The sequence below is a fragment of the Tamandua tetradactyla genome, chromosome 11, assembly GCF_023851605.1.
Source record: "Tamandua tetradactyla isolate mTamTet1 chromosome 11, mTamTet1.pri, whole genome shotgun sequence".
Taxonomy (NCBI): domain Eukaryota; kingdom Metazoa; phylum Chordata; class Mammalia; order Pilosa; family Myrmecophagidae; genus Tamandua; species Tamandua tetradactyla.
Window position 1 is genome coordinate 5668628 of NC_135337.1, and position 24507 is coordinate 5693134.

The 24507-nt window shown below is 44.9% G+C and overlaps 1 long non-coding RNA gene across 1 annotated transcript; it reads right to left on the reverse strand.

Moving 5' to 3' along the window:
* On the reverse strand, positions 1-24273 carry LOC143649362 (uncharacterized). Its single transcript, XR_013158957.1, has 3 exons — positions 24022-24273; positions 1548-1721; positions 1-472 (listed from the first exon to the last, which is right to left on the reverse strand). It is a non-coding gene; the product is annotated as an uncharacterized LOC143649362 (long non-coding RNA).
* Between the last annotated feature and the right edge of the window lie 234 nt (positions 24274-24507).

Sequence of the window (24507 nt, forward strand, 5' to 3'; positions counted from 1 at the left end):
TTCTTCCCCCAGAACTCATCCTTCTAGCAGACCCCAGTCAAACTCTATAGAAAGCAACAGTCCCTCTCTGCAGAAGAAAGCGTAGAAACAATTCACATTTTTAATGCAATTTTGGGGAGTTCACAGATCTTATAACCCTCATCCATGGACCTACTCTATACCATGGAAGCTAGCCAAGGAGTTCAAAGCCCAAGTGGGAGTGACTAGCATCTCACTTGATGAGGCCGGCTCATGATGTGCTCAGGTCCTATAGCCAAGCCTGGCAGGTACTTGTAACACAGCCCCTTCTGAAAGGTGCAGTAGAGTTTGGGGGCACAGCATTTTGCTTACAGTCATTGGGGGTTCCTGACGTCTTTCTCCTGGTTCACCAGCTGCTCCGTCTGCTGCCCGAACACCTGGACCAGCTCGTAGTCCTGCATGATCTCCTCCACACAGCAGGCCACCCACTGCTGGTGGTGTCATCACTGAACTGCTGGCATGGGGAGAGGGCAGCGTGTGAGTGGGTGGGGAAGAACTCTCGTACCTTTAACCTTCCACTTAATAAAAGGCTCGGGATTGTCCCCAGTGCTCTACCCTGCTCCTAACGCTTGATGTAGACTTGAGACTTCAAGAAAAAGTGGTGATTGGGCTCATCCAGGGCACCCTTGGTTTTCCTGAGTCTGCCCCTAGTGATGGGATTTGGCAGCGGAGGAATTTCCAGCCTTAATTCCTTTGACTGTAAAGATGTGCAGTTAAGATAAAAGGTTAACCTAGGAGAAAACGTTGCCTAATTATAACCATAAAAATCTTACCCACTGAGCTGTAACCCAGATGCCTTGCTTTGCTGATGCTATGTTTTGAAATCGCACCTTATAACTGGACTGTAACAAGACAAGTTGTGACTGGCCTTGCTTGTATCCCCTTATCTTGTTTTGCAACCCTCCCCGAGGTATAGTTAATGGCAATTTCCATCCATCACCGAGCTGGAGGATGCCAAGGAGTTATAGTTACTGTGAGTCTCTGGCAGAGGGATATAGTCTCATGTTTATCTAAGAGATGCTCAGACAGGGGAGCTTGGAGGCAGACTCATGTTGTGGCCATGATTTGTGTGGTTGGGATAGGGTGGTCCTGGGGTCAGGGGCATGGAAAATAGGTTTTGTTAATTAAGGGCTTTTTTTTTTTTTGGCCCCTGCTATGGGCCTGTATCTCTGAGAATTTCATTTTTCAATTAAACATTTTAAAGTAATTGCTAACATTAGGATGGGGAGAAGATTCTAGGCACAGAGCAAGCATTCAATAAGAAATTTTTGACTCAGAATAGGTTGGAGGACCTCAAATGTTGGGATATATTTGTGAATTCAGTGTTCTCTCAATTTCAGGAAGACTGGGAAATGAACTTCTAGGTGGGCTTGGAGTACGTGGAGCTTATTATTTTTTTACCTCGGTGGCCATATTTGGAAAATGGGAGACAACCTCCTTTCTCCTTTCAGCATCGGGGGAGTAGAGGAAGAGAGGAAGCAGCTTAAACGTAGCAGGAGGGATATTAGCTAGGCACAAGGCAGGACTACCCAAGTGTAATGGGGCTGTGGCTTTGGAGAGGCACCAAAGGTCCTGGGTCTTTGAGGGTCAGTGTAGGGAGAGTCACACTTGCTGGAGGGCACCCAGAGATTGGCTGAACCCATGTCAACATCAGCTCTGAAGTTCTGGGATGGACACCATGTTGATCTCACCGTAGACTGGATCTGAAAGGATGAGAGAAATGAGACTGCTTAAGGGATTGGGGGAGGCCTGGACCTTGAGGTCTTGCCTGGCTCCCTCCTTGGAACTCTGGGTAGGTTATATGGGCTCACTGGGTTCATAGATTCCAACTATGATGGGTGGGAGGCTTCCTGCTATCCTATGGCTTTCTAGGAAGTGGAAGGCTCAGTGAGATAAGAGGGCAAAATAAAAACACTGAAGAAGCAGGAAGGCATCCAAACTCTTAAGGACCACTGGTTCAGTAAACAGACTAGCTGTGCTGGGCCAGTTCATGTAAATTCCACCTGAAGCCACCTCCCTAACCACCTGCCAGTGATACTTGGGCTTGAGGCTAAGAGCCTGGATTCCTGAGATTCAAACGTTTCTCTGATGCATCCCTGAGTGCCTCCCTGCTCACTGCACCTCAGGCTTTCCAATAAAATGGGAATTTTCTAGGGAGCTCTGGTGCTCCTCAGCTTCTCAGTCAAAGATAGTGTGGAAAGAGTGGGCCTTGAAGGAAAAGAAAGACACGGGTGCCAGAGAGAAAGGAGCCAGGGGCTGAGCCAGGCTCTCAAGTCTGGGTGGTTGCTGTGGACCCTAGGCCAGGCGATGTTTCCAAAAGAGAACCTCTGGGTGAACTGGTTTCACTTAGCTCCGAGCCTGGCCACATCCACTCCTCATTCCTTTAGGCTTTCCTGGATAGAGGACATTTTTTTAAGGAAGTTTCCAGCCCAGGGTAGAATAAGAAATACCAAAGGGGCCTGTACTCTCTCCTAATGGCACAGTCTCTAAGGCAACTCCCTGCTCCTGGTACAGCTACCCCCAGCCACAGCTCAAGCACCTGCAAATCACTCTTACACCCTAAGACCTCTGAAGGTCTCCACGAACCTCCACGAATCACCTGCACCAGTACTGAATAAACCTCAACTGACTTCCTTTTGTTGTCTGCGATTCACCATAAAGCCACTGGCTCATTCATTCATTCCTGCATTTCCTAATCTTGTGCCGCACACCTGCTCTATGACTGCGTGGACCTGGACGCCGGAGACGCGGAGACCACTGCTGCCTTCACAGCCCCCCAGCAGGCAAGGAGAGACAGATGAGAATATGCACAATTCTCTGAGTTGAGGAAGGCTGGAGAGACCCCCTCAAGGAGGGACAGGAGGGGCAGAACCACGTGGAGCCTGGGGGTGGCAGCAGACACCTGTAGCTGTGTGGGGTTAAGGGTGGGGGTGGGCGCTCCTGGCCACCCAAGGGCAGGCACCCTGCCAGGGACTGCAGGTGGAGGGGACCAAAGGGACTGGGGTGAGGAGGGAGAGAGGCCGCCATCTCCCAAATGTCTGTGTACCTCATCCTTGGAAAAATACGTCTTGGGCCTAGTCCCAGTTTCTCACCTTTTTTGCCCAGATTCTTTCGATTACCTTTGGGTGGCAGAATTAATGAGACCTGGGAAACTCGTAGCATAGTGAGCTGTTAAAGGAGGAGTGCCAAACACTGGATACACACCCCCCCCATGGGCTCCTCATAACGATGCTACACACGGAGCTTTTATTGTCCTCATTTCAGAGAGGAGCAAATTGAAGCTCAGAGGGATGAAGGTGGCTCAGACATGATAGAGCAGGGAGGCAAAGCAGTACTCCTGACTGTTTCCCATAACTGGCCGCTACCATAGGCTCTGACGTGATGGCGCTTTGTGGAGGCCTGGAGGGAGATGTCCCCAGCACTCTGTCAAGGTCCCGTGATCACAGCCCACCTTAGCTTTGCAGTAGGCTTTCCCCCAATATTCAGAGATTCCCTTTTCCTTCTCAGCTGCAGGTTCTCCTTTTTTATTTTTTATCCTTTCCTTCCCACACCCTCTATACTCTACTTACTATCTCCATGTGGTGTCCATGACATGAATGCTGCTTTCCTGCCTACCATTATAACATTATAGTGGAAATGACTTGCCATAGCAATACTGGAGTTTACTCTTCACAAAGCATTTTCACAATTACGATCTTGTTTGATTGTCAGCCATCCCATTAAGTGGGTAGCTTTATTATCCCCATTTTACAGATGGAGAAATGGAGGGTCAGAGAAGGCATTACTCCAAAGGAGGCACATTTCCTAGTACTTACTCCAAACAGCCTTCTGCTCTGAACCTTGACTTTGCCATTCCCCTTTCAGAAAATTCCTTCCTTTTTGCCTTCCTTTTTCTTCCCCCAGCTCTTCAACTCTTCAAAGCTCAGCCTATGCCCTCTCCTCCGGGAGGCTTGCCCCAAGAATTCCAGCCCACACTGGTTTTACCTTTCCTTGGGCTCCTGCCTTTTCCCCCCAGGTGCTCGCAGCCAGCACTGTCCAGCCTGATGCTTCTGAAGATGACACTATATGTGGTGAAGGCATGTGGTTGTGGAGTTCATGCCTGAATCTGAGACATCCCCTTACTACCTGTGTGATTATGAGCAACTCACCCAACTTCTCTGGGCCTCTTCTGAGCCCCCCTTAGGTCTTCTGTGAAATGGGTTTAGTGGCAGTAACTACCCAGAAGTTCTCTGTACAGACCCTCAGTAAATGTAAATTGTGCATATGAGGCAATAAAAGCACCTTGAGAATGAGGTCAATGTGTTCAGATCCCCCAGAGTGCCTTGCATGTTGCCCTGCACATAGCAGGTAGTAAAATTCTGCTGTGTTTAAAAAGCCTGACTCCCTGTCCACTCCTTTCCAATTCATTCTGACTGGTCTCTTTTGGAAGAGAACAAAGGGAGCTGCATTTACCTTCCTCTACTTTTACCCTGGGGGGGCCTTCCCCAAGCCTGCATTTTAGGCATACGCTGCTGGGAGGGCCCCATTTCCTATTGTCTTGCCCCAATCTAGTACTTACTCTCTGGGCACCTGCGGGCAGGTGAAAGAGGATTCTGAAATGAAAGCCTAACTGTGTGTCCAGGCTCAGCCTCTTGCAGCATACACATGTGTAAGATGAGAATGTTTTGTTCTTGAGAGGATGATTTGAGAGATGTGTGAAAAGATGCTATGAAATCCTAAGCATCTGATAGGCTTAGCAGCCATAACTATTATTGAAACGTGTCCTCTTATCGTCATGTCTTCTGGTTCCATATGTTCTCCTCAAACTGAAAACCCTTTTCTCTATGAGGCTCTCTCTCAATCCTGCCTCATCTCTTCTACAGCCTCAATGCACGGCTTGTTCTCTCAGGACCTGGCACAGAATGAGTCTTAGGTCTTTCTTCTCTGTCCTTTGGACTCCCTTAATGCTTTCTTTTGTCTGGCTGCCTCTTAAATCTTATCATTTATGATCATCTTCTCTGGAATACTATTTATAGCTGAGTTCTTACAGTGTGCCCAGCACCATGCTAAAAGCTCTAAATGCATCATAACATTAAATCTTCAAAGCAACCTTATAAAATAGGTACTGCCATTATCCTTGTTTTAAAAATGAGTACACTGAGACTTGGGGAGGTGTGATGGTTTGAAGCTATAGGTACCCCGGAAAAGATCATGCTGTTAAAGCATTTGCATTTATGTGGGTGTAAACCTATTGCTGGTGGGACCTTTTGATTAGTTTATTTCAGTTGAGGCATGCCCCAGGTGGGTCTTAATCCTCTTACCGAGTCCTCTGTAAGAAGCTGAGAGAGAAGGGCACACACAGAAGAGAGAGAAAAAGATGCAGGGGCTTAGAAAGAAAGCTACAGATAGATCAGTCAGAAGTTGAAGGCAGTGAAACATGGAAAAGGAGGACCAGCGAGATGCCACGTGTGCCTTGCCATCTGACACAAGAGTTCAGTTGTCGTTTGATGATGCCTTGATTTGGATGTATTCATGAATGTAGAACTGTAAGATTGTAAGCTAATAAATCCCCATTGTTACAAGCCAGCCCATTTCTGGTATATTGCATTTCAGTAACTTTAGAAAACTAAACCAAGAAGTTAAGTAACTTACTTATTGTGTTAGAAAGGGTTCTCTAGGGAAACAGAACCAACAGGAGATATCTGTAACATATGAGATTTTATAAAAGTGTCTCACATAATTATGGAGATGCATGAGTCCAAATTCCATAGGGCAGGCTGCCAGCTGCCAGCTCCAATGAAGGTCTTCAATGAAGCCCCCAGGACAGGCTGCCTGGCTGAAGTGGAGAGAGAGATTCTCTCTTCTGACTTCTCCTTTAAAACCTTCAACTGATTAGATTAAATGTCAGTAATTGTGGAAGATACTCCCCTTGGCCAACTATAGATGTAATCAACCATGGATACAATCAATGTGCTCTTGATTTAATAAGCCAGCTTTCTGGTTTATTAATCAGCCATGAAATGTCCTTGCAGTAATAGTTAGGCCAGTGCTTGCTTTACCAGACAACTGGGCACCATCACCTGGCCAAGTTTACACATGCACCTAACCATGATACCCATGGTTCCAGAAATAGTTAGCCCTGCTAGAGGATCAGAATTTAAACTAAGACAACCCAATTCTAGAAGCCTAGCTTGTCACCACTATATTATGCTGCTTCCCTGTTATAGCTAAGTGTTCCCATGCCCTTCTCAATAATTAAGCTATGAGCTCCTTGAAGGCAAGGGGCAAGCCTTAATCATCTCTAAATTCCCTACCATCCTACCATGCCTAAGGTAGGATGCCCAACAGTTCTGGACTGGAATTAAGAGATATGACTTCCAGGCCTGACTAATGCCTCTTCATTTGGGCAGGCCACTGATTTCTTGGAGTGGGACCCTAACTCCCTGAGGGCTGGTGGTGAGGATTAGATGACCTTGTGTATCTGAAAGCTGGAGGTGCCCCTGCCCTCCGGTGTCTGCCTGGGTTACCAGGTGGAGGCATTGGTGCCTGCAGAGCGGCTGAAGGTGCAGGAGCCCCAGAGCAGCAGCAGGAATCCCCAGGGAGGCATCCAGCTCCTTCAGTCTACACCTTGCCTGGGTCCAACCCTCTCTGGAGTTCAGGGAAGCCTGGTGGCTCTGAGGGCTCTTCTCCTTTATATGGTGCATACACAGGATGATTGTGACTCACCTGTGCCCTGATTTATTGCTCTGGGATGGATGACAGGGGAGTGAGTAATAAATCCCACCTGTGGAACCAAGCTAGGTGGGTGAAGGGTAATAAGATTTCTGGATCCAGAGCAAGGGGCGCTGGAGGAAGGAGGTTGTGGGAAAGGAATGCTGTGTCTGGTCATGCCAGCAGACACCTGTCTCAGCCTGGCCTTGGGGTTCACAGAGGGGGCGGAGGCTGATGAGAACAGCACTGCTCAGGAACAAGGTAAGGGCTGGGATGGGCATGAACTAAGTCTCCAACCCCCTAACTCAGACTCCATCTCCTATGCCTTTGAAGCTGCGTCCTCTGTATTAACCTTGGGTTTGTTCTTGACTGGATTCTCCTAGTCTTCATGTCAGTTTTCCTTATAGAACCAGGCCCAGGGCCCCCAGTGCTGCCTCCCTCCGGGCCTCTGTTAGTGCTGCTTAGGTGCAGGTGCCCCACACCTGGTGGGAGAAGCAGCCCTGGTCTAACCCTCCAGAAGCTGGAGCTGGGGTTGAAGATGGGTTGAGAAGGCTGTGTCCATCCCAGTTGACCTTGTAATGGTGGGAGGGAAGGGCAGCCCTCAAAGTATCAGTGAGGCCTCTGTCAAACAGCAAGGCAGGACAGTTGGCCTTCCAACTTGTCCACTTTCTGCTTAGTCCTAATTCTCTTTTGGGTCCTGTCTCTCTGCTTGTTCCCTTTTCCCTGTAGCTTTTCAACTAATTTGGGGCAGTAACCCAAATACACATCTTCCCCCCAAGTCCCAGGAGGTAGGCTATTTATTCAGCCTAGGATGCCCTTTCCTGGCTTCTCTCTACTCATTCTTCAGGGTCCACTTTAAATATCACACCTTCTCCTTGAAGCAGACCCTGACTCAGTCGGGAATTGACTGTTTTCTGGTGAGGTCTCCCACCACAGATACCAGCCCTTCTCTGAGAGTACTGGCTTTAATTTTCCTTACGTCAGAGCATTTATGTATATGGGCATCTTCCTTTTGCCAAGCACAAAGTTACATTGAACACTTGTTAAATGAATTAACTAATGAAATTTGGGTACTGTGAAGAGCTCTGGGTGAGTTGCTGGAGACCTGGTGAGCTGGTCTGAAAGGATTATGTGCCCTAGAAAAGCCATGTTTTAATCCTGATCCATCTTGTGGAGGCAGCCCTTTCTTTTAATCTCTGTTCAGTACTGTAGGCTGGAAAGTTGATTAGATTATCTCCACAAAGATGTGACACACTCAACTGTGGGTCTTAACCTTTGATTAGAGGGAGATGTGACTCCATCCATTCCAGATGAAGACCCTACTTCCAAATAAGATCACACTCACAGGTTCCAGGTGGACATGAAGTTTTGGGTTAACAGAATTCAATACAGTACAGAGAGTAAAAGGGTCCAGAAAGAATTCCCTCTCTTCTCTTTCACCTGATTTCCACTGTAACTCAGTGGCTGGGGAGAGGAACAGCCACCTCTTGCTCTTTCTACTGGCTCCTCTCAGTCTGCTTTGGGCCCAAGATCCTGAGACCACAGCCCTACATCTACTGAAGCTCTGGAATCAGAATGAACAAGAATCATGAAACCACGTCCTGAAGTCTCAGTCAAGGACACCGGAGAGGCTTAGCTGGAAGAGAGAGGATACAGGGGTTGCCATAAAGCTCCTGAAGGATTTTCTAAGAAAAACAGAGCCAGACCTATCTTGTGCAGCCCCAGAACACAGAACTGAGGTCCGTAAGGAGTTGGGGATAATCTGATTTTAATTTTGTTCTAAGGAAGACCTGTCTGGCGGTCAACACTGCCCAACAGCAGAATGAGTGACCTGTGGGTGGTGAGGCCTTCTGAGCCCGGGACAGCTGGACTGGGGCCACATGCTCAACTGTTAAGGAGGCCTTCCTGGGTGGGAGAGGACTGAGCTCACTCTCAGGATCCTTCCAGCTCTGGTATTTTAGGATTTTATGAGTCCTGACTCCCTGCTAGGCAGCCTGGCCTGCTACTCTACCATTTCTGCCTTTGGGGAGGGGATAATTCAAAAGGGAAGGTGGAACCTCCATAAGAGATTCTCCTTCTCTATGGACTTGGGCCTCTGGAGCCCTGGGCTGCGCATGGAGGGAAGACAGAAAAGACAATGTGTGAGGACCCTTATCAGGCCATCTTTCAAACCCCTTTTGTCCAGGTTCTAGTTCTCTCAGTTTCCCCAGGATCCCACATTTAGACCTCAGGCTGCTCAGAGGTCAGAGGAAGTGGAGAGGGTGGAGGCAGAGGTTATGCTGCACCTTCCCAAAGGGACACATCCCAGATGGGAGATCCATTAGGAGAAGCATAAATCCAATCTGAGCCTGGCCTTGTTATTTTTCTTTAGAGCACATGACTAGGTTTGAAAAGTGGGAACAGGGACTTTAAAGGAGGGACTCTGGGAATCTCTTAGGAGACAAATGGTGCTTAGGTTCTCTAAAAAATGGCACTCAATTCCATTCTCTTCCATGACAATGACCCAAAGACGTTTGTGTGCTGACACCAAGGCAGGGTGTGGCTGGGAATGGTCAGAGATGGAAGGAGGGAAGAGGGGGTATCATAAAGAGCCTGGTAGTTCTCCTTTGAACTGAGATGTGGATTCATTCTTTGAATGAATAGGCTACCACAAGACTATTGGAAACTCTCCATGGCTTTTAGTAAAGCGATGAAATTAGACTTATTGAGGCTTAGAGTTTGGGTGAGAAACATTTTTGGAATGGTCCTGATTCTGTTCACAAAAAGCACATGGGGAAGCAGGAACAAAGATTAAAATTGGATACATCCCTCCTCCACCTATCCTCCTTCCCACACCATGCTTAGCTCCCTATCCCTGGAGGGCCCAAGCTAGCTCCTTGAAGGACTTTATCCATCAGATAAAGTCAGCAGAGATGAGCAGCTGGCACCTTGAGGGAAAGAAAGACCCAGAGTGTGGTTTAATAACCAGCCAGTGCAGTCTTGTGTGGGTGGAACCTCTGGAAGGAACTCCAAGGGCTGTTCAGAAGAGTTGGGGATGGAACCAGAAGCTGAGAGCTGAAGTGGTGGGAGAACCAAGCATCCTTAACGGTTTGTTGCAAAGACCTTGTACGAACAGGGCGGTAGTGATTCCAATCTGAGGTCTGCTCAAGTAGTGACCCAATAAAATTGAAAGCAGCTCCTTTCTTCCTTCCTTTTATTATATTTTTAATCAGAAAAGTACATGCTCTTAGTTTTGGGAACCAATAGAATCAAAGGCCTATAATGAAAACTAGCAGTCTCCAATCTTGCGCCCATCCCTCTTCATCCCCAGTCTTATTCCACGGAGGCAACAATTTTCAACTCTCTCAGCTTTTCTGCTATGGTCATCCATATTTCTAAAGATTATGCTTATACTTCCATTTCCTAATTTTTCAAACTTATTTTTGTGGTAGATGAGACTCTCTTTCTCTCTTGTGCTTGTCCTTTACCTACCTCTCTTTCCCTCTTTCTCTCTCTCTCTCATACCCACATGCACACACCCATACTTCTTTTCCCTACTCCAACACTCAACCATTTTCTCAATACACTTATACTCAGTTTTGGCAAAATCAAAACTCAGTACTTACCTTATTATAATTAAACATATTTGATGTATTATGATTATATTTCCTTTCTTGGATTTTTTTTTTTTCTCTACACGAAGTTCATTGTTGCTTAATTTTTTCATTTGCTTGTTTTTTTATGATCCTATCATGAATTCTTCTCAAATGCTTAAAATCCCCTTTCTACCTGGTCTAATGTCCAGGTAATGTATCAGAGGGATTTTATCCTGGGAGCTCAGAACTCCAAGGTCTACAGTTCACTGTCACCTGAAGATATCTCCTTGCTTCTGTCCTCTACAGCATGTCTGTTTCCAGGCTTCAGGGATTTTGTCTTTCTCAGATCACACTTTTGTTTAAGCAAAGCACATGCTCCCATAGTCTCCTGAGAAAAGGTACATGAGAAATAAACACTTTTGTCCTGCCATGTCTAAAAAGGGCTCCATTCCACTCCTATCCTTGAAAGTTTAGTTTTGAAGATTTTAGGTTGACATTTATTTTCTCTCTGAAATTTGAAGTTGTTTTTCCAATATCTTCTACTTTTAATGTGCCTGGTAAAATTCTGATTCTGCATCTTTTATGGTTTTTATTGCCAGTTACCTAGACCTTCTTGCTTTATCCCTGGTATGGGTCTCTTTTTCATTCATGAGCCAGGCACTTAGTCAACACCTTCAATCTAAAAATTCATGTCTTCCATTTCTGGGAAATTGTTTGCATTAATTCTTTGGTAATTTCTTCACTCTTATTTTTTCTTTTCTCTCTTCACGGAACTCATATTACTAGGCTATTGAAACTTCTGGTTTGGGTTTCTAAGTTTCCTATATTTTATATCCTGATTTCTTTTTTTTTTTCTGTTTTCTAGGAGATTTCCTTAACTTTACTTTCCAAGTCCTTTATTATTTGAAAAACTTTTGCTCACATATTATCAGCTTCTAAAGGTCCTTTGTAGTTCTCTTGATTATTCCTGTTTATATTGCCTCCACTACTTGTTTGATGGAATAAAAATTTTCTATTATCCCCTGTTCTAGTTTGCTAGCTGCTGGAATGCAATATACCAGAATCAGGATGGCTTTTAAAAAGGGATATTTAATAAGTTGCTAGTTTACAGTCCTGAGGCCAAGAAAATGTCCCAATTAAAACAAGTCTATAGAAATCTCCAATCAAAGGCATCCAGGGGAAGATACCTTGTTTCAAGAAGGCTGTTGATATTCAGGGTTTCTCTCTCATCTGGAAAGGCACAAGGCAAACACAGTCACAGTTTCTCTCTCAGCTGGAAGGGCACATGGTGAGCAAGGCATCATCTGCTACTTTCTCTCCTGGCTTCCTGTTTCATGAAGCTCCGTGGGAGGCATTTTCCTTCTTCATCTGCAAAGGTCACTGGCTTCTCATGGCTATGTCATTCTGCTCTGCTCTCTCTGAATCGCTCTCTAAATCTTCTAAATGTTTCCTCTTTTATAGGACTCCAATAAACCAATCAAGACCCACCCAAATGGGTGGAGACATGCCGTCACCTAATCCAATTTAACAACGACTCTTGATTAAATCACATCTCCAGGGAGATGATCTGATTACAGTTTCGAACATACAGTATTGAATAGAGATTATTCTACCTTTATGAAATGGGATTTTGATTAAAACATGGCTTTTCTAGGGGGTATACATCCTTTGAAACCAGCACATCCCCCAAAAGGACACTAACTGTTGACCAATTTTTTTTTTTAATATCATCTCTGCTTCCTACATCACTTGCTTTCCCTGTGTTCATTTGCCTTAGTGTCTTCCACACTGAAGGACTTCCTTAAACTCTTGTGCATCCTTAACCCTTTGATCACAGTTAAGAGGGAGGCAGGAGGAGGGGTCTAGACTATCAGTGGGAATGGCCAGGACTCCTGGACTGGGGCAGCCCCTGTACAAAAGATCTCTGAGCCTACTTTTCCCTGAAAATAGTGTCCTTACCTGGAAGTCTTTTCTTCAGGATGTGCCTGTGTTCTGGGACAGAGAGGGAGAAGGGCCTAGGAGCTCACAAGTCCACAACCAGACTGTCACTCAGATCCTCTCTTTTCAACCACTACATTCACCCCCACCCTCGATGTGCTTGGTGTCTCCATGACTGCAGCATGTCTACTGCATGTCAACCTTGAGGGAGTAAACCTCTGGCTTCTTCCCAGTGGGTAGGTTGTGATAGCCTGGCTATGCTGGTGGAGGAAAAAGGGCTACAGAAGTCTAGCTTTTCCACATAAAGATTTTCAGCCATTCCCTCTGCTGTTGTCCTGGGCTTCATCCCTAGCAAACACCTTCAAGTCCTGTGACTTATTTCTGGGAGTGAATCCATCATATATCCTCCAACAAAGCCTTCTCATGGCTTTGGAGCTGTAGTTTCCTATGCTCTGCCAAGCCCTCCATCCAATTTCCATCTTTATTTCTCACATCTCATCTCTCATGACACTGTTTCTCATCACCTGTGGTTTCCTCTCTCCTTTCATTGTTCTTGAAGGTTTATACTTTCTTCTTCTTTTGCTGTCTCAAAGGGCATATGGAGCAAGCAGACTGAAATTTATCAAAAGTGGTACTTTTTAACATTGTGTGGACATAATATGTTGAAGGGAGAGTTGTTAAGATCATATTGCAGACATTAGGAGAAACCACATGTTGGGAACTGAATCATGCCCTCCCACCCCCAAGGACATATTCAAGTCCTAACTCCCCCTTTCCCATGGGTGTGCACCCATTTGCAAACATTATCTTTAAATATGTTAAGGTGAGTCAGGTTGTGGCTCTGAACCCATTTATAAATAGGGCCTTTAGATGGTATTATTAGTTAAGGTTGGCTGTCCCGAATGAGGGTCTTAATCTAGTATGTCCCTATAAGTAGAGGAAATTGGGTATGAAAATAGAGGCCAGTAAAAGAAGTCAGAGAATGAGAGATAGACCTGTGACAGAAGGTTGTCATCACCAGAACACTACAGGTTTTGGAGAAAGCATGGCCTTACCAACAGCTTGATTTTGAACTTCTAGCCTCCAAAATCATGAGACAATCAATTTCTATTGTTTTGGCCAACTAGTGTGTGGTATTTGTTATAGCAGCCCCAGTAAACTAAGACATCATAGGGGGCAATACCTGAAAAGATGGTGAAAGTGGGGCTCTTTGTTGTATCTCTTGCTGCAGCAACTAAAACCAATCCTTGCCTCCCAGGCTCCTCTTTCTGAGCCAAGCATGGAACGTGTTGGGCTCTTATGTTTTTAAAATGGAAAAGTCACCAAAGGAGAGGCACAGTACACTATGTCTCCTTGGATTTGGTGTTTCTTACCCCCTGTGACCAAGCCTGGACTTGGGAAGCTGCTTATATAGGGAGGAGGCAAAAGTTAGAGCTCTGCCCTTGGTATGAGTTTTGAGTAGAGGAGGGCTGCTCTTAGAATTGTGACTTCCCCTGTGTTGTCACCAAAGGATTCTGGAGAGGGGCTTGGATAGAGCTGTATTGGCCACCAGCTCTGCTTCCAAAGGCAAAGTACTTAGGAAAATTACTTAGGTTTTGGCAGCAATGGTGCTTAAAAGTGTGGGGACCTGACCCAAAGGAAAGACTATGGTGTAAGAAGGTTATGGTATGTCATGATCAGATTCATGTGTCAACTTGACTAGGTGGTAGTACCTGTTTGTCTGGTTGGGCAAGTGCTGGCCTGTCTGTTGCTATGAGGACATCTCATACAATTAAATCATGATCACGTCAGCTGCATCCAGAGCTGATTCCATTTGTAATCAGCCAAGGGGAGTGTCTTCTGCAATGAGTGATGCTCAGTCTAATCACTGGAAGGCTTTTAAGGAGGATTCAGAAGAGACAGGCTCTCTTCTTTTCCTGCGTTGGCCAGTGAGCCTCTCCTGTGGAGTTCGTCCAGACCTTCCATCAGAGTCATCAGCTTCACAGCCTACCGTACATATTTTGGACTCTACGTTCCCAGGGTTACATGAGACACTTTTATAAATTTTTAAATTATGGATATTTCCTGTCGATTCTATTTCTCTAGAGAACCCTAATACACAGTATCTGGAGTTACAGGTACACCATCAAATTCCTCTGAGCATCAGTTTTCTATGCAATGAGGATAATAATGCCCACCTCATGCAGTTGTTGTAAGGATAAAATGAGGGTGCCCACTGCTTGGCACACTGTAAGCATTCAAAACATTTCTTATTAAAACATTAAGAGTGATACTAGAGGCAAGGGTCTCACTGCATCACCCATTGCTCCTATTTTCTTTCCATGGGGGCAAGAGACCAGCCCAGTACTATTATTAACAGACTGACCAAAAGGGTGGTGCCTCAAAAAGACTCTCCTACTTACTCTTACCCCAACAAGGGATGCCCAGGACATCCTGGTTTCTTGAATCCTGGGCACTGCCCCAAAACTCCAGGAAGATGTGAGTTTGAGAGCCCAGGTGTCCCAGCTCTCTGAAACCACCTAGAAAGAATCTGGAGATGGTGAAGGGAGTCCCTGGGAAAAGTAATTTCTATATTCCTTCTCAGCCTCCAATCTTTCCAGTACCCTCCCTCCAATCTGGGCAGTCTCGTAGCTACAGGAGGCAGAAAGCTCCCTTTTGTCCCACACAGACTCCCATCCCTTCTGTACTGGTTTGGAACTGTTGTGTATCCCAGAAAAACCATGTTCTTTAATCCTCATTCAATATTGTGAGTGGGACCTTTTGATTAGATGATTTCCAATAGAGATGTGTCTCCACCCATTTAAGGTGAGGTTGCTTAACAGAGTCCTATAAGAGGGAACCATTCTGGAAAAATCTTCAGGGCCCACACAACCAGAGACCTTTGGAAATGCAGAAAAAAATCTCCCTGACGAACCCATTTTGAAACAAGAAGTACAGAAATAAAGCTATCAGATGTCGTCATGTGCCTTCCCAGCTGACAGAGAAACCCAAGTGAGGGAAGCAGAGAGATGAAATAAAACCCTGAAGAAGCCAAGTCAGGAATCCCCATGGAAACAGAGGCTGAAAGCAGTGGAGCCCAGGAGCAAGGGACCAGTAAATGGTCCTAGCTGACAGAGGTGTTCCAGACGGCATCAGTCTTTTGTGAGTGAAGGTAACCTCTTGTTTGTGCCTTAATTTGGACATTTTCATGGCTTATCACTTTAAATTTGTAGCTTAATAAATTCCCTTTATAAAAGCCATTCCATTCTTGATATATTGCATTTCAGCAGCTTTAGCAAACCAAAATACCTTCTTAAGACATGGAGCTAAGAACTGCAAAGCCTGGGTTTTGCAGGTAGCAAGAAGCTTGGGACAGAAGGACCAGCTTCTTCCCAGATGTCTGAAGAAACAAGACCTCTGCAAATCTCAATCCTGGAGGGCTCTTGGGTTGTAGTGAGAGTTGACAAAATCTGAAACATAGTTAGAGGGGCCCATGCTACATCCACGGTTAAACAGGCACATGTATATGAGCATGCGTGCAGTTTCTCATATTTACCCTCAAATGAGCTTTCTCACATGCATAGTTAAGATTGCTGCTTATACCAGAAACACATTTCACTCTTCTAACCCTGAAGCAACACACACACACACACACACACACACACACACACACACACACACATACACACATTCCACCTATCTACCTAAACCTAAGGTTGGAGAAAGAGATAGAATTCAGAGACCCATCAGCCTGTTGCTATCTACAGTCATCATGAGAGAAAGGAATGGTCCAGGAGCTAGGGGAATAGTTCACTTTAGGGAATAGGTGTTGAGTTTTATGATCCCTTACTCAGAGATACAGAGGCACACCAGGATGTTTGGGGGATGAAATGACCTTTCCAAATATCAGTAGCATCTGTGGTAGTTTGAGACCATACGCAGCGCAGAAAATCATGTTCTTAAAGCTGGTCCATTCCTGTGGGTGTGAACCTACTGTGGGTGGGACCTTTTGATTAGGTCAATTCAGTCAGGGACCTTTTGATTCGGTTACCTCAATTAAGGCATGGCCCATGGAGGGTCTTAATCCTCTTGCTGGAGTCCTTTATAGACATGATGAACAGGGAGAGAGAAAGAGAAACCCATAGAAGCCGAAACAACAAAACCAGGAAGAGCAGTTAGAGACCAGCAAACACCACCTGGAGGGCTCTAGGGTTTCAGTGAAAGCAACCCAGTGAGGGCGCTGGCCATGTGACAGAGGAGTCTGGGACCACAAGCAGCCTGTGTTCAGGGAGAAAACAACACCTGATGACTTGAATTGGGCCTTTTCACAGCCTCAGCATTCTAAGCTTGTTAACAATAAATTCCCATTGTTAAAAGCCAACTCATTTCTTGTATAATGCACTTCTGCAGTCTAGCATACTAACACAGTGTCACTCCTGACATGACATGCTATTACATGAGTTCACAGCAGTATCAATAATTTGAGAGATCTTAAAGGGTGATTTCAAGGGTAAATGAAGGTCAGGGTAGGTTGTCACTTCCCCATGACTGATGACTGTCTTATTGCCATAGCAACGTGGTTCTGCCTCCGTCCCCTGGAGTCCTAGTTTCTATAATGGGCGGATACTTCATGGAATGGTAGAGGGCCCTGCAATGTCTCTGGGACAGAACATTTCCATTCTATTCTGAGCAGGATAAGGGTACCTTAAGCTGTCAAATAGAGTGGGGGAGAGGAGGTTAGATTTCCTCGGGTTTCCTACTGACAAATTCCATGCCTTCCTACAGCAATTGCAGCTTCCCAGCTATTAGAGACACCAGGAATGCCTCATCACTAAAACAGAGGCCCTTTCTCAATCTCCTCTACGCTGACTCAGATGGAAATCCGACCGTCTCAGACAGGTGCCGCAGTACAGTGGGGAAAGCAAGCTCAAACATCAGGAGATCTAGGGTCAAGTATTAGGTTTGAACTTCCTGGCTGTGTGCCTGGAATGAGCTATCTTTCGGAACCTCTGGGGTTTCACCTATAAAATGGGGTCATACCTATCTGAGGCAGATATCTGCCTGGATGGTTATGAAGATGAAGAGAAGTGATACATGTGAAGTACTGGACCTATCCTGGGCTTCAGTGGAGAGGGAGTAGATGGCCCAGTCCACTGTTGCTGTCCCTTATGTGTGAGTGGGGCTTCTGTGCCATGGAGTCAAGCACCCCAGCAGATGTGAGGATAGAGTGATAATTAAAGCTCCATGAACACGGCTGCTTCTGAGTGGATGGCATCTTCTTCCAGAGGGAGCTGTCCAACTGGCTGATAATTTCCCTGGGAAAGAGCAAGGCAATTAAGCAGTAGGCCTGCCCTGGCCTAGAGTAGAGCTACTCAGAGAGTGGGTCATGGCCCAGGCCTCTCTGCAAAATATTTATTACCTATCCATAGTGAGATTAGTACAGAAATTAAAAGTAAGCCTTCAGAATTATTTTTATAGAAATTTGACATTGCTGAAACATCTGAGCTGCATTCAACTTGGGCTTCTCTTTAGTAACTTTTTTGAAATTTCAGTCTTCTAGTGATTAGTTTTTGTGTTTTAAAAAGTGTTGATAGGCAATGGATTAGGAAAACAAAACAAAACAAAAGCAAACCTGGTCCTCCACTTCACATAGTTGAGAAACCCTGACTTGGATGACACCAAAGCCATCTTAAAAGAAACTAAAGAACTGAAGAGCCAGTTGGAAGAGAAGAGGAACAACTTTATCAGCACTGGTTGCAAAAATTAGCCACAAATGACACATTGAATTGGCAGCATTTCTTTACTGCCTCAGGAAAGAAACTCCAATCCTCCTCCCACTTGTCCTGACCCTCAGCCTAAGCTCGGGTTTAAAGTTCATTGCCCTATCTCAGGGGGCTAGAGCTGCTGGCCTAGGACAGAGAGACACAGGGAGAGGTTTCGGTGAGGTAGAGCATAAGAGAATTCAGGTGGGCAGGAAAATAAGATAGTAACTGAAACAAACCCATAGCATAAGAAGCCTAAAGCCTTTTGCCCATGTTTAAATTGCTCTTCATCTCATGTGATCCTGTCATTTGTTTTGTGTGCCTGGTATTGCATTGATGTCTGAAGGATGAGTCTTTGTAGGCATGTACTCCTCTTTAAAGAGACAACTTAGAGTGACTTGAACTAGAGATATGGGAAAACAAATGCCTGTGAAGCATCAGGCCCGGGGGTCTTGACACTGGGTGTGCAAAGCTGAGTAAGTCCAGCCCCTGCTCTGTGTGTCTCATCGCCTAGCTCCCATGTGGTCACTAGGTGGGGTAAGGGTGATGTGGAGAAAAAGCTTCACAGAGGAGGTGGCCTTTGGGAGGATGTGGAAGGCCATGGAGGGTTCTGCCCAGTGGAAAGAAGCCTACAGGTAAGGCACGTGTGGGGCATCAGTGAGGTATATATAGGGGATGGTGGCCTGTGGAGGGCTGCTTCTCAGTAGAAACACTGGGTAGTTACTGGTACTGACGGGTCCAGTGGGAGTGCTGCTTCATGCAGTCTGATTACACCAGAATCACCTGGCATGCTTGTTGGAAAAGTAGATTCGGGGTGCACAGCCCAGATCTATTCTGGATCACTCTAGAGTTGGAGAACCACTGCCTCAGGCTTACTCCATTCTCAGCTTCACCCCATAGTGGCCTAAGGCAGGGTGCTGATTGGAGCTGTGGAACTGAAAAATGCCTGTGGCTATATTCGGCTGGACTTGTTATCATCCCATCTTCCCAAACTGCACAAAAAAAGCTCAGGTGATGGGTGTGTCCAGAGCAAGAACACAGAAGTTCTGGACATGACTCTGGTCTCCTGCCTTAGCCTATAGGGCTTGATGCATTGGATTTTGGAAGGTCAGAAATGGAAAACAGGAAGAAACTGAAACCTATCATTCAAGACTGTCACCCAAATGAACCTCATTGTCTAAAAGTCTTGTGATTAGCAAGGGACTGATCAGTCATTTTCAAGCTCCTTCTTGGGAAATTTAACAAATTAATCTAGAGTATCTACATCAGTGCTGTCCAATATGGCAGCCACTAGTTAAATGTGGCAATTTAAATGGAAATTTCCATCATCACAAAAGGTTCTATTGGAGAATGCTGAAGAGAAAACAAATTCTGTTCTTACATGCTTTAGAACTTTGACATTGGGTCTTGCGAGTGCCAGGGAAGACGGGACAATGTCAAACATGAATGATAAAGCTCAAGGTTTGTGTTAGAGACTTAGACAGCTATTCCATTTGGCTGGTCAGTTTAGGGGAGGGAAAGAAATGAAACTAGTAAGTAAAGATGCTTTCTGCACCAATGTTAACACTGATAATGTATTAAAATATTCCCTTTTCAGCCACTAAGTCATTTTACAAACATTTGTGGGGTACCTGCTATGCTTCAGCACTGTGTCCAGATGTTAGGTATATTCAATAACAACACAGCCATGGTTCCTATCCTTGTGGAATTTACAGCCCTGCATGATAAAATAATGGCATCACAATGAAATGTGGAACATTACCAGAATGCCTTAAAATTTCTCTCCCAGACCTTACACCAATGAATTGCCTGTAATTCCCAGTAAAAAGACACAGCAAAATTCTAAAGATCCTCCCATCCAAAAAATAATTCTAAAGATCCCAACTTGTGTTTCCCAGTGAGTAAACCACAACTCCTAAATGCCCTAGGGTTCTTCTATGGAACTCTGAAACCTAGGACACAAGCCAGAGCTACCTGGACACATTTAGAATAATGGAGGTGAGAGGTTTCAGAGAGGCAGCTGGGGAGGTCCCTTTTGGGAGTTGCTAGGGCAGCTGGGGGAGGAAATAGAGGCAGAGTAGCTGGTGAAACAGTTTGACTACAGAGGCCAATGCATTGACCTTCAGAACTTTGAAGAGAGTGTCTGGGGAAATAATAATAAAGGACTTTCAATTTTGTACACAGACTTTCTGATTTTTGAGGGAGACAGCACTTCTGGGATTCAAGTCTGGCAAGAATTTGCCATAGGTGAATTTTCGGGTTATTTTGCAGAGTAACATCTCTGTGAGACTTAGGAAATAAATAAACCCTTTGAAACCAAGAGGAGCTGTGTGTGTGTAAGAGAGAGACACCATAACTTGATTTTCAGAATTCAAAAAAATGGTCTAATTTAAGCTTGATCATAATTTGTGTGTCTCAAATCATAGGTAAGCATCTTTTTTATTCTGCTCATTGTTCTTAGAGAAATGTATATAGAAGAACAGTACAAAATGTTTTAAGAAAATGGCATGGAGTCCTTGGTGGGTGGGTGGGCAGATTTTAGTTCATATATTGGCAACTGTTCAAAGAGCAGAGTGATGAGAAACTCAAACTAGGCTTGGTCTTCATAGCCTCCAATTGTAATGAATTAAAATAACACAGGGGCTTTGCACTGTCATATGACTTCGCATCTTAGACCCTGTCTTTGTGTCCCTCAGTGGCCATCCCTGACACCTGCTTACACGAGCTGAAAGGCTTCTCCCTCTCCTCACAGTAGCGTACCCAGGCATGCTTCCCCCTTCACCCCAAGGTCAACTGCAAACTTGCAAGCTCTGATCTTGCTTAATCAACCACTACAGCTCCACCCACGTACCAACACAAAGGTACAGTTCCCTGGTCCACTGGAACCACTGCTCCCTGCCTGCTTGGTTGGTCAGACACTCCTCAAGTGTTTCTCCATTTGGTGCTCCTGCGAGGCCAGCTGCTTCTCTCTGTACTAGGACCTCTGAGTATTAATTAATTTTTTTTCATTAATCTCTAGTGTCGCTCATCCTTGCCACACCTGACTGCACATGTAAATATTCTTATAGCTCACTAGAAAAGACAGACACAGGTCAGACTGAGTGGGTGAGAAAGATTTACTCACATGGAGAAGATCAGAGTAGATGTCCTAAAAGCTAGGATAAGCAAGTGCAACTGTCAATTGCCTCATCTTCCCAGGGAAAGGAATTATCCAGATTCCACTAGCTTTCTCAGGTCCTTGGGCTTCACCCTGTGTACTAGAAAGTGTCACCAACTTCCTTCCAATAAGTGTTATGAGAATTTTTATTGAACTTCATATTTTTTTTATAGCTTTAAGAATTGAGCTGGGGCACATAGAGATTTAAAGCAAAGCAAAACTCTAAAATTTCATTTGTTTCTCTAATAGATTTGAGAAGCCTTTCTTGGGGTGAATTTTCATTGATAAAGTATATGCCGTGGGCCTGAACTGGGGAAGCAGGGATTAGCAATGACACGTTTTGTAGAACCAGAGAGACTTAGGTTTGGATCCTTACTATCTCCAGTGAGATCTTAGGCAACTTCCTAAATTACTCATCTAGAAAATGGGGGTCAAAGGCTAACATGATGAAATCAGTCTGTGGTTAGGACTTGATGAGATGCTTATGTGGACTTCTTTGTATACTGCTAGGCTGTCTGGGTTACTTGGTTGCAAACATGAAGCTTACATTAACTAAGCAATTATGAAATTTATTGGGAATACATAGGGTGCTTGCAGAATGAAATGGAAGTAAGAGCTATGTGGAGGAAAAGATAAGACCTAGGATGGCACTGGATTTTAGGTATAGTGGATAGTTACATCAGGGTTTCTTGCAAGAGGAATCAGCTCAACTGATTTTCATGCTAGCTTTTCTCTACCCAGAATTCTGACCCTGGAGAGTAAAGTTGGCTTTGCTTGGCCCTGGCTCCATGTCTTGGCCAGGCACAGACCTGTGATGGTTAATTTTATACATCAGCTTGGCTAGGTTACAGGGTGATCAAACACTGGCCTAGATGTTGCTCTGGAGTTATTTGCAGACAGGATCTGCACCTACAACTGACCTACAATCAGTTGACTTTAATAAATCATTAAGGTGGATAGGCCTCTTCCAATCAGTTGGAGGCCTTCAGAGCAAAGAGCTGATTGTTTAAAAAAGATGGAATTCTTTCAGACAACAATTCATGTAGTCCTTTTTTTTTTTGAGTTTCAAGACTGCTAGCCTTCCCTATGGATTTTGGGCACAAGACTTCAATATCACTTACCAGAATTTCCAGCTCGCCTTACAGATCACAGATTGACAGCCCCAATAGTCATATAAGCCAACTCCTTAAAATAAATATCTTAATATGTATGTATGATTGTATGTATATATCCTGTGGTTCTGTTTCTCTGGTGAACCCTGATACCCACCCCCTCCAAGCAGGATGTGGAGGTGAGGCACTGGTCCCCAGTAGAAAATGAGGCAATTTTACCTGAAAGGTAAAGGGTGTTGAGCAGATTAAAAACAGCACTTATTCACAACAGCGCTCCCGTTCCATATTTATGTAATCAGTATCTATGGAGGAGCACAGGTGAGTATATATTTAGAAACCTCCACAAATAATTCAGAAATGAACTAAATGTTGAGAATGATTGAAAAAGCACTAAAGGGGGAGATGTATTATTAGCTCTTAACATGGAAGGGGGGCGGGTATAAAGTTGAATTACACATAGCTCCTCAGGAATGCAAAGTCCAGTGAGATAACTCACATAGCAGGATTATATAAGTGTGATTTGGCCTCTCTCCTTCTGATGGGGAGATAAACAATACTCCCATAGCTACATGGATAGGTGCAAGGTAAGGGGGCCTGCATCTTCCCTCCAGTATTTTGGTCTCCAGAACACCAGTTTCTCCGAGGGCAGTTCAAGGCCCCAGCCAGTGAGAGGTCTGAGAAGAGAAGATGCTACTACTGACCAGGCGAGGTGGCCATGTCTGCCTTGGGGGTTATTACCCTGCCATTGGCTGCTCAGATCACAAAGGGAAAACCAGTAAACCATGCCAGACAACTACCCATTCCCTGGTTTCAGGGTTGGTTTTTTCAGCAGAGGGATTGGGCATCTGCCAGGTGACCCGTAGGAGCAACCTGCACTTTCTGAACTTTTCTGACGAGCTGGGTAGGAGAGTGGGAGCAGCAGGTCTGGGCAGTGTGCCAACAATATGGAATCATGGGAGTGCCTGACCATTCTGGGAGGTTGCCCAGTGCTGTCAGATCTGGACTTCAGGGTGTTTGAAGACCAAACATGGCTCTAGACATTTTGCTCCAGGTCCATTTATCCCAAAAACAAGTTCCAAAATTGAAAAAGGGATTGCCTTTTGCCAGGTCATAAGCAATCTATAGCTTGACAATAACAAACCGAGTTTGGCTTTTCTGAGTATAATTGGCACCTAAATATAGATAAAGCAAAAAAGAAATAGGGGATGGGGTGGAGAAAGACTCGCCAAGAGAGAGAATGAGAATTTTTGGCTTCTACACCAGTTTAAAAATTGCACCCTGACATTGCTTCCATAATCTAAAACTGTCAGGCTATAGCAGGCTTGCCCTTGTCTTTGCAGCCACCCCGCCGATCCACAAACTCTTTCCAGACATATCTATTCAGCAGTGAGCTCTTTCTTGTTGAAGTCCCATTCCACTTCTTTCCCCACTAGGAGAGACCCAGGCAGGAGTAGAGCAGAGGGGAAGGGTATTTAGGGCACCTCCAATCTCTCTCTTTACAGCCTCCCTGTCTCACAGCTTTTTCTTCTTTCTCCTTAGCCTCTTCCAACTATGAGTGAAATCACCTATTAGATAGTATATCTCAGAGAAACTAGTGTTTTGTCCTAAATATTATAGGTCCTTAAATTTTGTTGTTTTTATTTTTGATAAATTGATTATACTTCAAATATATTTGCCTTTTTCTTCTTATCTTTCACTGTCTGAAGAAAGGTTTGATTCCCTACTTAGAGCTTTAGGGTCCCTCTCTTGGTCCCATTCACTGAAGAAAGTAAGGAAGTTAAAACACTTACTGTGAATTGGTCATTGATCTTCATCAGAATGAGATGAGTACACCACTTAATCGAAAGGAATAAATCTGCAGTCCTGAAGTTTTAGGCGACATCACTGGTGTGGAGGATATAATTTTGACTAGGGAGGTATATTAGTTAAAATGCTGGTTGGCAACTGTAACATAGGCTGATAATGTAGTTATCTTAAGGCAGAAATTTTCTTCTTTCGGACATAAAGTCTAAGCATATGAAGCCTAAGGCTGATATGATAGTTCACAGTGTAGGAGACTCAAGATCATTCTATTCCACTGTTCTGTCATCTTCAAGGTGGAACTTCCACCTTGTGCCTCAGGAAGGCTGCCTCAGCTCCAGCCATCACATCTACCTTAAGGCCAGCGGGAAGCAGAAGGTAAGGAAAGGTCTTGCTCATGCTTTTTAGTGGCCAAACTTTCTCTCATCCTACTTTCTAGAGCCTTGCCAAAGGGCCATCCCTACTTGCAAAAGCCC